The sequence below is a fragment of the Trachymyrmex septentrionalis genome, unplaced genomic scaffold (genome assembly GCF_001594115.1).
Source record: "Trachymyrmex septentrionalis isolate Tsep2-gDNA-1 unplaced genomic scaffold, Tsep1.0 scaffold16, whole genome shotgun sequence".
NCBI lineage: Eukaryota > Metazoa > Arthropoda > Insecta > Hymenoptera > Formicidae > Trachymyrmex > Trachymyrmex septentrionalis.
The window spans coordinates 2,101,396-2,113,701 of record NW_017304758.1 but is presented as its reverse complement, the minus strand read 5'-3'; positions in this window follow the sequence as shown (position 1 = coordinate 2,113,701).

Sequence of the window (12,306 nt, the reverse complement as noted above, 5' to 3'; positions counted from 1 at the left end):
TCTATACAAAAAGAATGATTTTGTTGAAGTATTCGAAAATTTAGATAGGTACAGATCTGAAAATAATTTTATTAAATCATCGAAACAGTTATGTAAGAAATTCAAGCAATGCTACAAAAAAGTTTGACATTCTAGCAATCAGTTTAAGCGTCCTACATAATTATTTTGATAGCCTAACAGAATTACTTTCAGATATTTGTATCTATTTAAATTTTTAGATACTTCAGAGATTATTGAATATATCGAAATTTAAAGAATGTCACAGCATTGCTGTAAGGAATAGAATAAAAATTCAAGGGGAAAAAGGAAAGAAGAAAAAAAAGTAGTTTTTGTCCGTATAAAAAATTCTGTATAAGACCTTAAAAAGTTATGCCATTGATTTTGACCTGAACGACGTCCGTAATGCGCACGTGGCCGCTTGTCCTGTCACGTATATAAAAGGGTACATCATCGATTTATTTTTTTCTTTCACTTCGTTTTTGTGTACCCGGAGACCATTGTTGAAACTGTATTCCGAATCGCTACACTCTCGGCATTATCAGTGTCGCGCCATGTCTGACACGCCGATTTTTCCATGTATGATAATCCTACGAAAATGATTCACTCAGATCACAATGAATAACAGCCAATCGCTTCTCGTGTCACGTAGTCCCTTCATCGTGCTAACTTCGATTATTCGACTTGAATAATTGAGCATCCTTTCAGGATAACGTTCGTCGGGTCGGAAAGAAACACCAGAACTGAGAACAACGGCGAGGATGATTTGACTTCCGGCTATGGAATCGCGTATCTTTACGTAGATATACAAATCAAAAGCGATATTCTTCGCATCTGCATCTAATCGTGCGAAGATGACGACATCTTGGCGACAAAACATGAGACAGAATGTACGTAGATACGCACAGAAAAGATATGCGCACAAAATAAGGGACAGAAAAGAAGTTGCGCGCACGACTGTCCTTGATTCATTCAGACCCTTTTTATCTCGAGAATTCGTCCCGGAAAGGACGCCCGATTTCTCGGAAAGCGAAGAGGGGCAGAAGGGGACTCTCCCGTCGGACATTCAGGAAGGTATTTAGACCTGACCGTGAATCCTGATAGCGAGAAGACGCTCTCGGATGGACGCATCAATGGGCTCCATTCAGCTTCGTTTTTGATGCTATCATCGGAGTGGTTTTCGAGACCGGGACATCGATCTTGGTCCCCCTAATTATTTCCAGGATGGAGATTCGCCCGGTTCTAGATCCCGGTTCGTACTGCGGGTTATTTTTGACTCTAAAGACCGTATCTGCTGCTTCGCGAGAGTGTCTCATCCGGTAGAAAGATAACGATATCGTCACATTCTAACGATGGACAAAAGTGATATTTTTCACAAACATATGACACCGTAGGTTCAGATTCGGCTGAGTTAATAAAACGCTTTGTCATTGTTAATCTTGTATTTAAAAAAATGTTTATATTTAATGTACGCAAATCTAAAGTATTATACGCATAAACATACGAGAAGAATGGTAGGAACCGATGCTGGCTAGTAAACGCGTCATCTCGTCAGGATTAAGAGATTATTGAGAAAAGTGCCGTGCAAAAAGTCAGCAATGACGAGAGGATGAAAGAGAGATAAGACACTCAGCGGAGACCGTCGGGGAAAGGGGCAAAAGGAGGTACGGGGGAGACTTCGTGAAACGATGAGGGCCCTCCCGACGGTACCCCGCGATGATGGAACGTGGCGGAGAACGCGGTGCCGTAGGCATGCCGGCCGTAGTTTCGAGGGGGGGCCCTTGGCGGGGGGTGGTGACAGCGGAGCCCAAGGACCGCGGGGGGCCTCCTCGGAAGAACCAGGAATTTAACCACGAATGGCCACGCAACCAGCGGAGAGCCGTCACTTCCAGCGAGCCCGGGCATCCATTACCTCCTGGTGCCCTGCCAACCACCGCACCGCCACTCGTATCTTATATTAATATATTATTTACCTCGCTCCGTGCCGCTATAACTCGTTGCGCTTCGTTGTACTATCTTGCCGGGAGAAGGAGGAAAAGAGAGGGAGAAGGAGGGAAGGAGCGAGAGGATAAGGTAGAGAGAAGTCCGAATAAGAATGGCTGCGGTGTCACGTGCCTTGCATTGTTCTCATTACTCGACGACGAACGCGAAGCGGGAGATCGACGATGATCTAGAACCTAGAGTATTCTGTAGAGCTCTTCCCGATGAAGGTGAGGTTGAATCGGATTTTAGAACGTGAGCGCGAGCGTGCATCGAGCGAAGCGAATCTTTCGCGTGTTATGACGTTTCCATAGTCTTATCTTTCTTGTTTGTGCTCGTGCAAGAAATATTTTCAATGTTATCCGGAAACTCTCTATCTAATTCTACATTTTTTTCTAATATATAATTCTGTTTACTTGGTTCACAATCAATCTATATACACTGTTAGGTATCAAACCTAATCCTTTAATTAAATAACATTTTGTTACTTTTAATTTCCACGTATGTCAAAATATAAATCAATTTCTATTTCTGTGATCGTGAGAGCAAGTTTAACTTCTTTGCTTTAGCTATGGAATTAAATATGTCGTCCCAAAAATGAAAGATGCGTAACATCAGATACAATTAAATATGATAGCAGTAATATAGTGCTTTGGAGATGTTTTTCTCGCAAAGAAATAGGAATTTTTAAGTAAACAACATTCATTTTGTGGCAGGAGTTTCGAAGTAAACAACGTCCATATTATATGGACTTAGTAAATAATTTGAATCAGTCATTCTTCGAATTTAATACTTTAAATATTTTCTCTGAGTTATCTGTTTATCCATTGTTTTAATTTTAGCAACATATTGAGTAGGAGCAATGACCTATAGAAATTAATTTAAAAAAAAACAAACTGGATATATAATTTATGAATTTAATAGCGTTTATATTTCTACAATCAATCTATTGGTTTATTAAAAATGATAATAAAACTTCAGTCGTTGCTCTGCTTGTTTCATGCTCGTCGCAATTCCGCGCCTTCTCGAGTGGACATGAAGCCGACCATCGACCACCGGGGTTCGACCGTGGTGATCGAAGTGTCATGAAAGTCATGACTCCGCATTAAATTCAGATTAATGTCCCCGCATTGCACTTCGGCGCGACGGCAATGGCAGCGCGCGTGCGATTCGCGTGACCGAATCTGCGCGCGTATCGCGGGATACAACGCGCGTGTCCTGTGGTCATACGCGCGCCGTTACGGTGATACGGTGGACTTTATGGTATCGCGTACAGAAAGGTAGGTATGGGAGAGACGACGCGAGTATGGCGTGGCGTATTCATTTCCATGCCGGCCTCGTAAAGCCGACTTAATTTAATGTACCGTTCCACCTTCCTCGCTCTTTGCCCTTCCACCGTTTTCCCCATCCACCCACATCCCTGGGTCTCTCTCTCTCTCTCTCTCTCTCTCTCTATGTCTCTTTCTCTCCCAGTCTCTATGTCTCTTTCTCTCCCATTTAATAGTAAAATCATAACATTCCATGGATTATGCGCAAATGCAGCACCAACTTCTTTTCGTACCATGCCGACTTATCGTGATCGGACGAATTTTTAAGGGAACTGATCAAAACGAGAGATAGCCTTTTTTTTATGAATTATGAAACAAACGATTAATATCGCGCGCACGAATGAACACGTGAGTTATTTCAGCTGGGGGCAACTCGTGTTTCTCGAGCACTCGCGAATTAATAGCATAGTATCTGCTTATTATCGCTATCTCACGTGCTATATGCTGACAGTGGATTCTCAATAATTCATTAAAACGCGTTCATAATCGCGACAATAAATCACACATGTCCTGTACGGATACTATATACCGTTTCCTCTTCTTTTAGGCAAAGTTACCAGACTAGCGCAATACGTTAGTGCATCGAATTGTCACTGTAGATGGAAACGCAGCAGGTAGAAGCGCCGTCGGGGCTATCGGTATCAATAATCCCTTTCTCCGAACCACGCGCCCAGCCAAATCGCGGCATTTTGTTTCGTGCCACAAGGAGTTCTCATACTTACTTATGTACATATGCATGTTATACAAGTATATGCAGATACGCGTGCCAACTCGCGAACGTATGAGCGCGCCGTATAGCAGCGAGGACCGCCGCGCGGAGTCCCGCAGGGAGAATATCCTTTTTCCCCGACTCCTACGCGCCCGCGGGACTGTCCCTAATGTCTAATGAATGGCCCCCAATAAATTCATAAGAGCCTGGCCGAAACATGCCCGCGAGATGCACTACACGCCGCCGATCCGCTTGCACCGTTTGCTCGCTCTTCCGAACGCATTGCAGTCGGTTCCGAAAGTGCGTTTTATATGCAGCCCGCGGTCAGCGATGCCGAATGCAACAATATATAGCAGGGGGCTGCGGTACGTTCTGTAAGTATGAGCACGAGAAACAGCGGCTTATGTAAGTCCCCAAGGACAAACCCGGTTTCTTTTTTGCGGTTATCACGAAACAATCTCAAAACACATCCAAGAAACGCTGATTTGTACGTAAAAAAAGAAAAAGATAATATGGGAAAGTTGGATTAAAAGTAATTGTGCAATCAGATGAACTCTTGTGCCCGTTTTATAATATTAAAAATATCATTAATTATTATTACTCGTGATGTTATTTTCTATAAAAACAAAAAATATACTATCCAACTCAATTGTAATTTTCTTTACATGGTAAAAAATGTTATACAGTGTGGTGTCAACGTCGAATTTTATTTATGATATTGCGCTTCACTATTAAGATCATATTCAAAGATGAGTGCGGAGTTTCAGTTGCGTAGGGGAGCATTGCGAGCTCGTTACTCCGGCTTTTTCGCTCTTTTACGGCAAAACTTTTGCACTTTCTACGCATTAAGACAACGCGTCGCAGGAGAAGACTCGGTTATATAAGTAATACACGTCCCTTGACGCCCTCGTTGTTGAAATTTTTGACCGAACAGCATAAGCAAGATTATTTGGGACGGTTTCTCTACGGATAAAAGCATTACTACTTTTCATCATGAACTAATTCTCAGCTGCAATATTTACCGGTGGGTAAAATTAAATAAGAGTGAAAGCAGAATTGATTTGGTTTTTTATCGGAGCAAAATTCACAAAAATTATAATTACATTTCGATAATTTAATCTGAAAATACATGCAGTATACAAATGCTCTGGATATTTTAATTATCGTTTGCCATCGCATTGAAAATGTTAAAGTATTTCGAGGAGACTGTAGTACGTAAAGACATGTATAGTTTTTTAATAATGAGAATATTAAAGCCGATTGCTTGTCAATTATATTAATTAATATTACTTTCTAATTGAAATAATATAAATGAGCTGTCAACATTAAAAATCTTATTATTGTTAAAAAATATAATTAGTGTGTTGCAAGTTACAATATGTCCCTATCACAACCCTACATTATTTTTCAAATGTCACAAATCGTGTTTCATTCGTGAAAAACGTGATGTTCATTTGATAATATTATACTGAGACGCGTTTACCGATGCATCTCGCGTATACGCGACGCGCGAGATGTATCACTGCAAAACTTCAAGTACTCGTACAAACTGTACAATACGTTTCGACAGCGAGACAGCCAGCACGTACATGTATATACGTTGTACATTCAGATATGTCGTAACGCAGCAAAACTTGCTTGAACTTTGCTCGAGGGAAAAGAGACGAGGCTGCTAGTACCGGCTGCGCGGATATACGAGCCGGAAACTGCACTTCGACGGAAACATAACGTCACTCGCAAGCACAGAAACGGGGCGCAAGGCAGTTGGTAAGAAGAAATCGGAGTGTTGCATTCGCAAGCTGGGTGGATCGGGGGTGGAGAGTTGTCGAGTTGGCGCTCGAGTTAGTTGAATTTCCATATGAAAAAAAAGCTGGTCTACAGTTCCAGTGTTTTTCAACTTTTTCTCGGGTAATACTCTCGGGTACTGCTTCTCAGCGGTAGAAAAATTCGCGGAACATCCATAAACCAGAGCTTTTTGTTTGTTTATTATCGTTACCGCGATTGCAAATCGTGCACAATATAAATTCTATTCTCATTTTAATTATTCTATATTAATTTTAGAATGTAAATAAATTTTTATACTTGATAAATAAAAATCAACCGAGAAACGTTCAACACAAAACAAAAATCATATTCGGTCGAAGCGGAATATTTTTATGTCAATTTTACCATTTCCAGTTCAAGCATAAGTAATTAACATCCACTCTTCGTAAACCGATTGAAATTATTGAATGTGTAGTTTATATTTAGTAAGAAGTTATTAAATATTTGAATAATTTATTAAAATTATTAAAACTATAATAATTCATAAAACTTTGTAATGCCAGACGTAATAATTAGACTTTTACATACATTAGAAGGTCGAATCAAATCTTGCGATCTATCTCTATGGTTTCGACGTACTTCACTAATACTTGCGTTGCGCTGCTTGAGCATTAACGCTCGAGTTACTATGCCTATCTACATCGGAATAATTATTGCGGTTACAGAAAATCCGAGTGATCCTTGCCGATGGTGATCTACGAGACTTCTTTGGCAGAGATGGAGGAAGGGGGAAGGTAGGTATACCTGAAGTCCGTTGGGATCAATATCTGATTTGCAATCGTCGTGGACGCAGATAGCGAACGCGACCAACACGAATGATTCCGGTATAATAACACACGGTCAACGTACGTAAGCCGTACCGCCGATTCCTTTCGTTCTTGTTTGCTATACGTATGAAGCGAGATAAGTACTGAGTTACGACGCTTACACTCCGCGGTTGCGCGCTAAGCTCAACTTGCGATGTTCCGCCAAGTTGCGCGCACGAGATTTATCTTAATGCGAGCGTATAATGTATTGCGATCTGCTCGTAGCATTTTTCCCCTTTTTTTTTTCAATTTGATACAAAAGAAAAACATAAACAAGGCTATAATTCCCGGAGAACGCAGGTGGTAGTATTGAAACGCGTTGATTTCTCACGAAAAAAATATATCACTTGGCACGATAGACACATGTGATGAAAAAAATTTTGACGATTTCGTGTCTGGAGCACTTTTGACACGAACACCTATAATCGCAATCGCAAATGACCGCTTTAAGTTGAGATCGCTACAATGTCGAGATCGCATCATAATACTACGTGGTAATGACCTAATGACACTTTGCACCTTTCGGCGGCTCCTCTGTTCGCTATAATTATTTGCGGCAGCATAGTAGTTTTCTGCACGTAACGTTACGATTTGTCGGCCAGCATTACTGTGCTCGTGTACGCAATCTAAGGCGGAATATCGCGATACACATCCATACCAATAAATCCTTAAATTAATTTTCGAGCGCTGGGCTCTCTTTTTCCTCTTTTTTTCTCTCTTAAGGCACGATGATAAGAGCGACGTTCCCGCCTGTATCATAATCGCGAATTAAAAAGCCTGATTAATATTTCTGTCGCTGATGACAAATGAATGACAAGCTGGAAGTATTGCGTTTTGTCGCATCTTGTAAACGTCGCGCGTGTTTGCGATACACTCTCACTATCAACAATAGGACTGTGGAATTCTGACATTAATTTGGCGCAATTATTTACATAAATCTCATTTAATGCGCGTGATCACGCTCTGTTTCTCCTTTTCCTCGGCGTTATCGGCGCGACACAATGTATACGTGGGAAGCAAGCGTGTGTCGACGCAATGAGAGTCATTGCTCATTAACGTAGCGATATCGTCGGATCTCAGTTGCGGTAATCTCAACTCATAGTAATTTATTGCTGATAAGGCGTCGAGAAAGGTGGCATTTATCGCTAAAAGCATAATGGCTGCTTTGGCATTTATTATCAGTGAAATGGCAATCCACTGCGAGCTTGATTTATGATTGAATTCTATGATATATTTTTATATCTAAATATATATACGCGAAACACATGGATTGTCGGCATCTAGTGCAAAACTATTTCACCAAGTATTCGCAATAATTGCATCTTATTTTCTTGTAGTATATAAGTGAGAGAAATTTATAAACCAAATTTGTCCGTATTAACATTTATCGCGTAGCATGATGTATCGCGCAGATAAATGAAATATACAATCTTAAAACAAGCTATTTAAATCGTGTTCCCGTCCATAGTAATTTATTGCAATCACATTCGCCTAATGTATCAAAAATTGTTGCAACGCGCAAACGATTGCGCGAATCTTGTTTTTCAAGTTCTCTTATTCTCTTGTTTTTAATGTTAAACGTATAAATATTAATTCATTACTAATCAGCATCGTTACTGGTAAGCATGTAATCGTTGATGAAGTAAAATATCCCGTTACGCGCAAATTTACTAAAATCAAATGCTTATGCCGCGGTGTGCTCAATATCGCCGGCATTCATATTCCCAAAGTTCCTGGTTGCATTTGTAATGGTCATAAAGTCGCAATCACCACTCGGTGCAAGTGTTGCATCGCATAAAAACGCATAGTTCCCGTAAGTAGTAGATGGCAGCACCGCACTGCATCCGTATGGAATTAAAAAGAGCGACTGAGAGAGGAAGGAGGTTGCGAGGCGGACGGAAGAGAGAAAGAATCGTGGAGTGGCCAAGAGATTGAGAGGACGGAAGAAGGACGCGAGAGAGGAGGTGACACTAGAACAGAGAGAGATGGAGAAGTGAAAGAGAATATGAGATGGGGGGAGGAAGAGAAAGATGGAGAGAGAGAGAGAGAGAGAGAGAGAGAGAGAGAACAAACGCATCGCGAGAATCTGGTAGGGGAAATCAGTGGATCGAAAAAGGTCGACGATGAGGATGAAATAAACAAACGAGAGACGCGGAATAAGGATAGAGGATGTTAATGCGTGCGCTATGGTAGTGTGCGTTTAATCTCCTCCGTGACACGGAGGTGGGCCGATGGGAGTCCAGTCCGCGCCTCTTAGGAGGGAGATGACTCGACTGCCTTAATGATTCCGGGGGAAAATAATGAAACATGACCAGGTATCAGAAAGGGGCGTTACTTCGGAGAATAGGACGATGGAGAAAGAGGAGGAGGAGGAGAAGGATGAAGACGAAGAAGAGAGGGAGAGAGAGAGAGAGAGAGAGAGAGATTCTCTCCCTTTTCCTACGCGTCGTTGATATAAGGACCAGGATACGGAGTCTCGGTAAGGAAGGTAGGAGGTACTAATGAGGTACGCGCAAGAGAGAGGAAGACATGGAGGTTCTCCTCGTTCAAGAAGAAAGATAAAGAAAGAGAGAGGGGGTGGGAGGGAGAAAGCGGGACGAGCATAGGCGAGATGAAGAGAAAAGGAGAGCGAGATACGAGAAGGCTGTGGCTCTGGACCACTGATCATCAGCGGGGATTGGCCTACGGGCCCGACCACCGTCGCGACCTGGTTGGACGAACGGACCCTTCGTTGCACCAGGTGAGAAAAACTCACCTGAGAGAAACCATGCCTCCGCGGCGGCTGGGAGTGGTGAAGCTATCATGGGGTAGCGCAATCATGGGGATACCAATGGTTCACCACTGGATAGAAACACTTGTTCTCATTTCTAGATGCTTTTGCCATACTATGACTTTTCTACAAACGTGATTGCTCAAATTCCGACGCTTTTATAATCGCTTCGACTTATTCGAATACATTTTGCAACGAGAAAAATCCAATAATAGAAATTTTTTTCTATAAAAGGAGCAAGGAAAAATTATAGTCTTTTTCTTGCATTAATATACTCAATGAAAAATACAATCCAGAATTTCTTGTGCGAGATTTAACGTGTCGAAATTGTTAAAATATATGCACCGCAGGTGTAGAAATTTACTAGCGAAAAAGAGGTAAGCCTAGAGTGGCGGCGTCCTGTAATTACAGGATGAATGTACAATATCGTGCCCATTTAATTAACGATGAGCATATTAGGCGATACCAGGAAAACACAGTATTGCTATGATGGAGGATTCGAAATCCGCTTCATAAATATGTATATCCATTTAAAGCGCAGGAGATTACCGCGATTTTGAGATATATCCGCCTCGAACTTTGTTATAAAACCTTTCTCAAGACTGCGGCCGATAGAATCAGTCTCTCAACATCGTCGAGTATGAATATAAAATAAGTCTTTCGCCGCTTCTAACTCGCCCGCGACTCCGGTTTACAACAGGAAACGATAGTTACTTTGTTATCAGACGGATGCAAACTCGCGCAATTATCTGTAATTACCGTTTAATAGCGGGAACGATAGGGGCACCCGCCTGTCAGAACCTGTACACCACCTGATGCATCGATAAACCGCACAATGAACGCGTTTTAATTGCTTCGGATATTTGGTAAGATCGCGGAGATACCGCCGGCATGTTGTGGAAGTAGTTTCACCGCGTATTCATCACCTTCCATGAAGAATACTTTGCATACTATGTAAATAGCGCTTCAATAATTCGTTCATTCAAAGGGCGAGTAATTTCTTTTGTTTTTATCGAGCAATATAATAGAAAAAGGAAAATTATATCTGTATTCTGTATGTTATTAAATAAAATATGTAATATGCAAGAGAAAAAGGTGGACTATGTGCATGGGAAAGAAATGAGATGTAGGTAGTGCTTCAAGTTGTTAAATAAAGTTTGTTTAAAACTTGTTAAAGAAGTTGTTAAAATAACAATTATTCGAGAATAATTGCATACTGCTTCACGGAGATAAAAAAGCAAAAGAAAGAACTTTAGATACCGCAAGTCCATTAGCGCGCGCGTTAACATATTTAGGACGTAAAAGTTAGGACACGTGTATCGTTTTGCCGTAATAGAAATTACGCGATATTTGCCGAATTAAGAAACACTGTCTTTCTGGCTATGATAACAATTGTGGAAAAATTGTCATTCTGTCAGTGTCAACTTCATGAATAGAGTGAACAAAATGCACTAACACCCAGGTAATGTTAATTCCCGTACATGACAGCATACATGTTCCTAGATAAGAGTTTATGTCCAATAATTAGTATACATAACCCATGTTGAAGGAGGCTTATCACTCCCCTTAACCACTGGCTGCGGTAGTCGTCTCACCGATTATACAATCGTCCTACAACAACACATAAAGATGCGCGCTGCGCATTTTTGTACAAAACAATGACGTAACAAAAAAATGATATGAAAAAATGTTAAAAGTCATAAGTATAATGCATGGTGAACTTAACAAGCGACATTTTTGCATCAAGCAAATCGACTCAATATACAAAGCATTTGCAACATGATAACGAGATGACTAATCATTAACTCATGATTCGTTTTGCTCGATAATACGCATAGAACGATCATGATTGTGATTGACGTGCCCGCGTAAATTCGCTGATCGATCTTTCAATCACAATCCATCAGCTGCGTGAATCGAACAAATTCAAAAGAAAATTGTACCTGTCTGTTACAAATGATGAATTGTCATTCCTATTCTGTCGCACATATATTCCACAATCTATACTCATTTTGAAGAAATTCAGTGCAATATCGTAGTAAAGTTTCGTCTATTATAATACAACTGTTCTAAAATTTTATTATTTAATATATCCGAGAATTATGTACAGATATGTTTGTGTAAAAAAAAAAATCATATCGCGCGTATGTGTGAAAATTAAATATTTTATTAAGTTAGAAACACAAGTTTTAATGGAACCATTATCTTTCTCCGTTCGTATCTTTTTGTCTCTCTATTCGTTTCTCGATTGGAAGACGAGAGTCGACACTTTGACGGCTTTACGAATCGGTTGATCGACTTTTTAACGATCGTTCGAGCGGCTCTTTCAGATCATCCGCAGGATTGGCCGGCTTGCACAAAGACGAGTTGGGCAACATGAGGAGAGAGGGTTGGAAATCTCGCGCTTCATTTAATTAATGAATGGCCGCAGCGTTCTTCCCTTCTTTTTGTAGGAAAACCGCCGCTCTCATCTAAACACAGTTCTCTTTAGGGTCCTTACACAGTTACGAGAGCGCGTCACGTATTCATCACAGGACTCTAACTATAGTGCTTTTTATGGATCTCTCACGAACACACATACGAATATATATAACAACGAATATATATGGCTGAATACGGACACATAGGTGGATCTAACTATCCATGTCTACCGCGGCAAATCTTTCATGTTGCCGCGTGACAAGGTGCATCCAGAACCCTTCTCGAAGATCGGCCATGATGGCGCCGGCCATGGATATCTTGGAACATCGACCATTAATGTCGAAAACTTCTCGGCTGCTATCCTTTCACTTCGCAGCCTTTTTGAATCACAGGATGTATTTATAAATATATTAAAGATGCAAATCGCTAGATCAAAATCGTCCTGAGAAAATTACAGGTTGGTATGTCCAT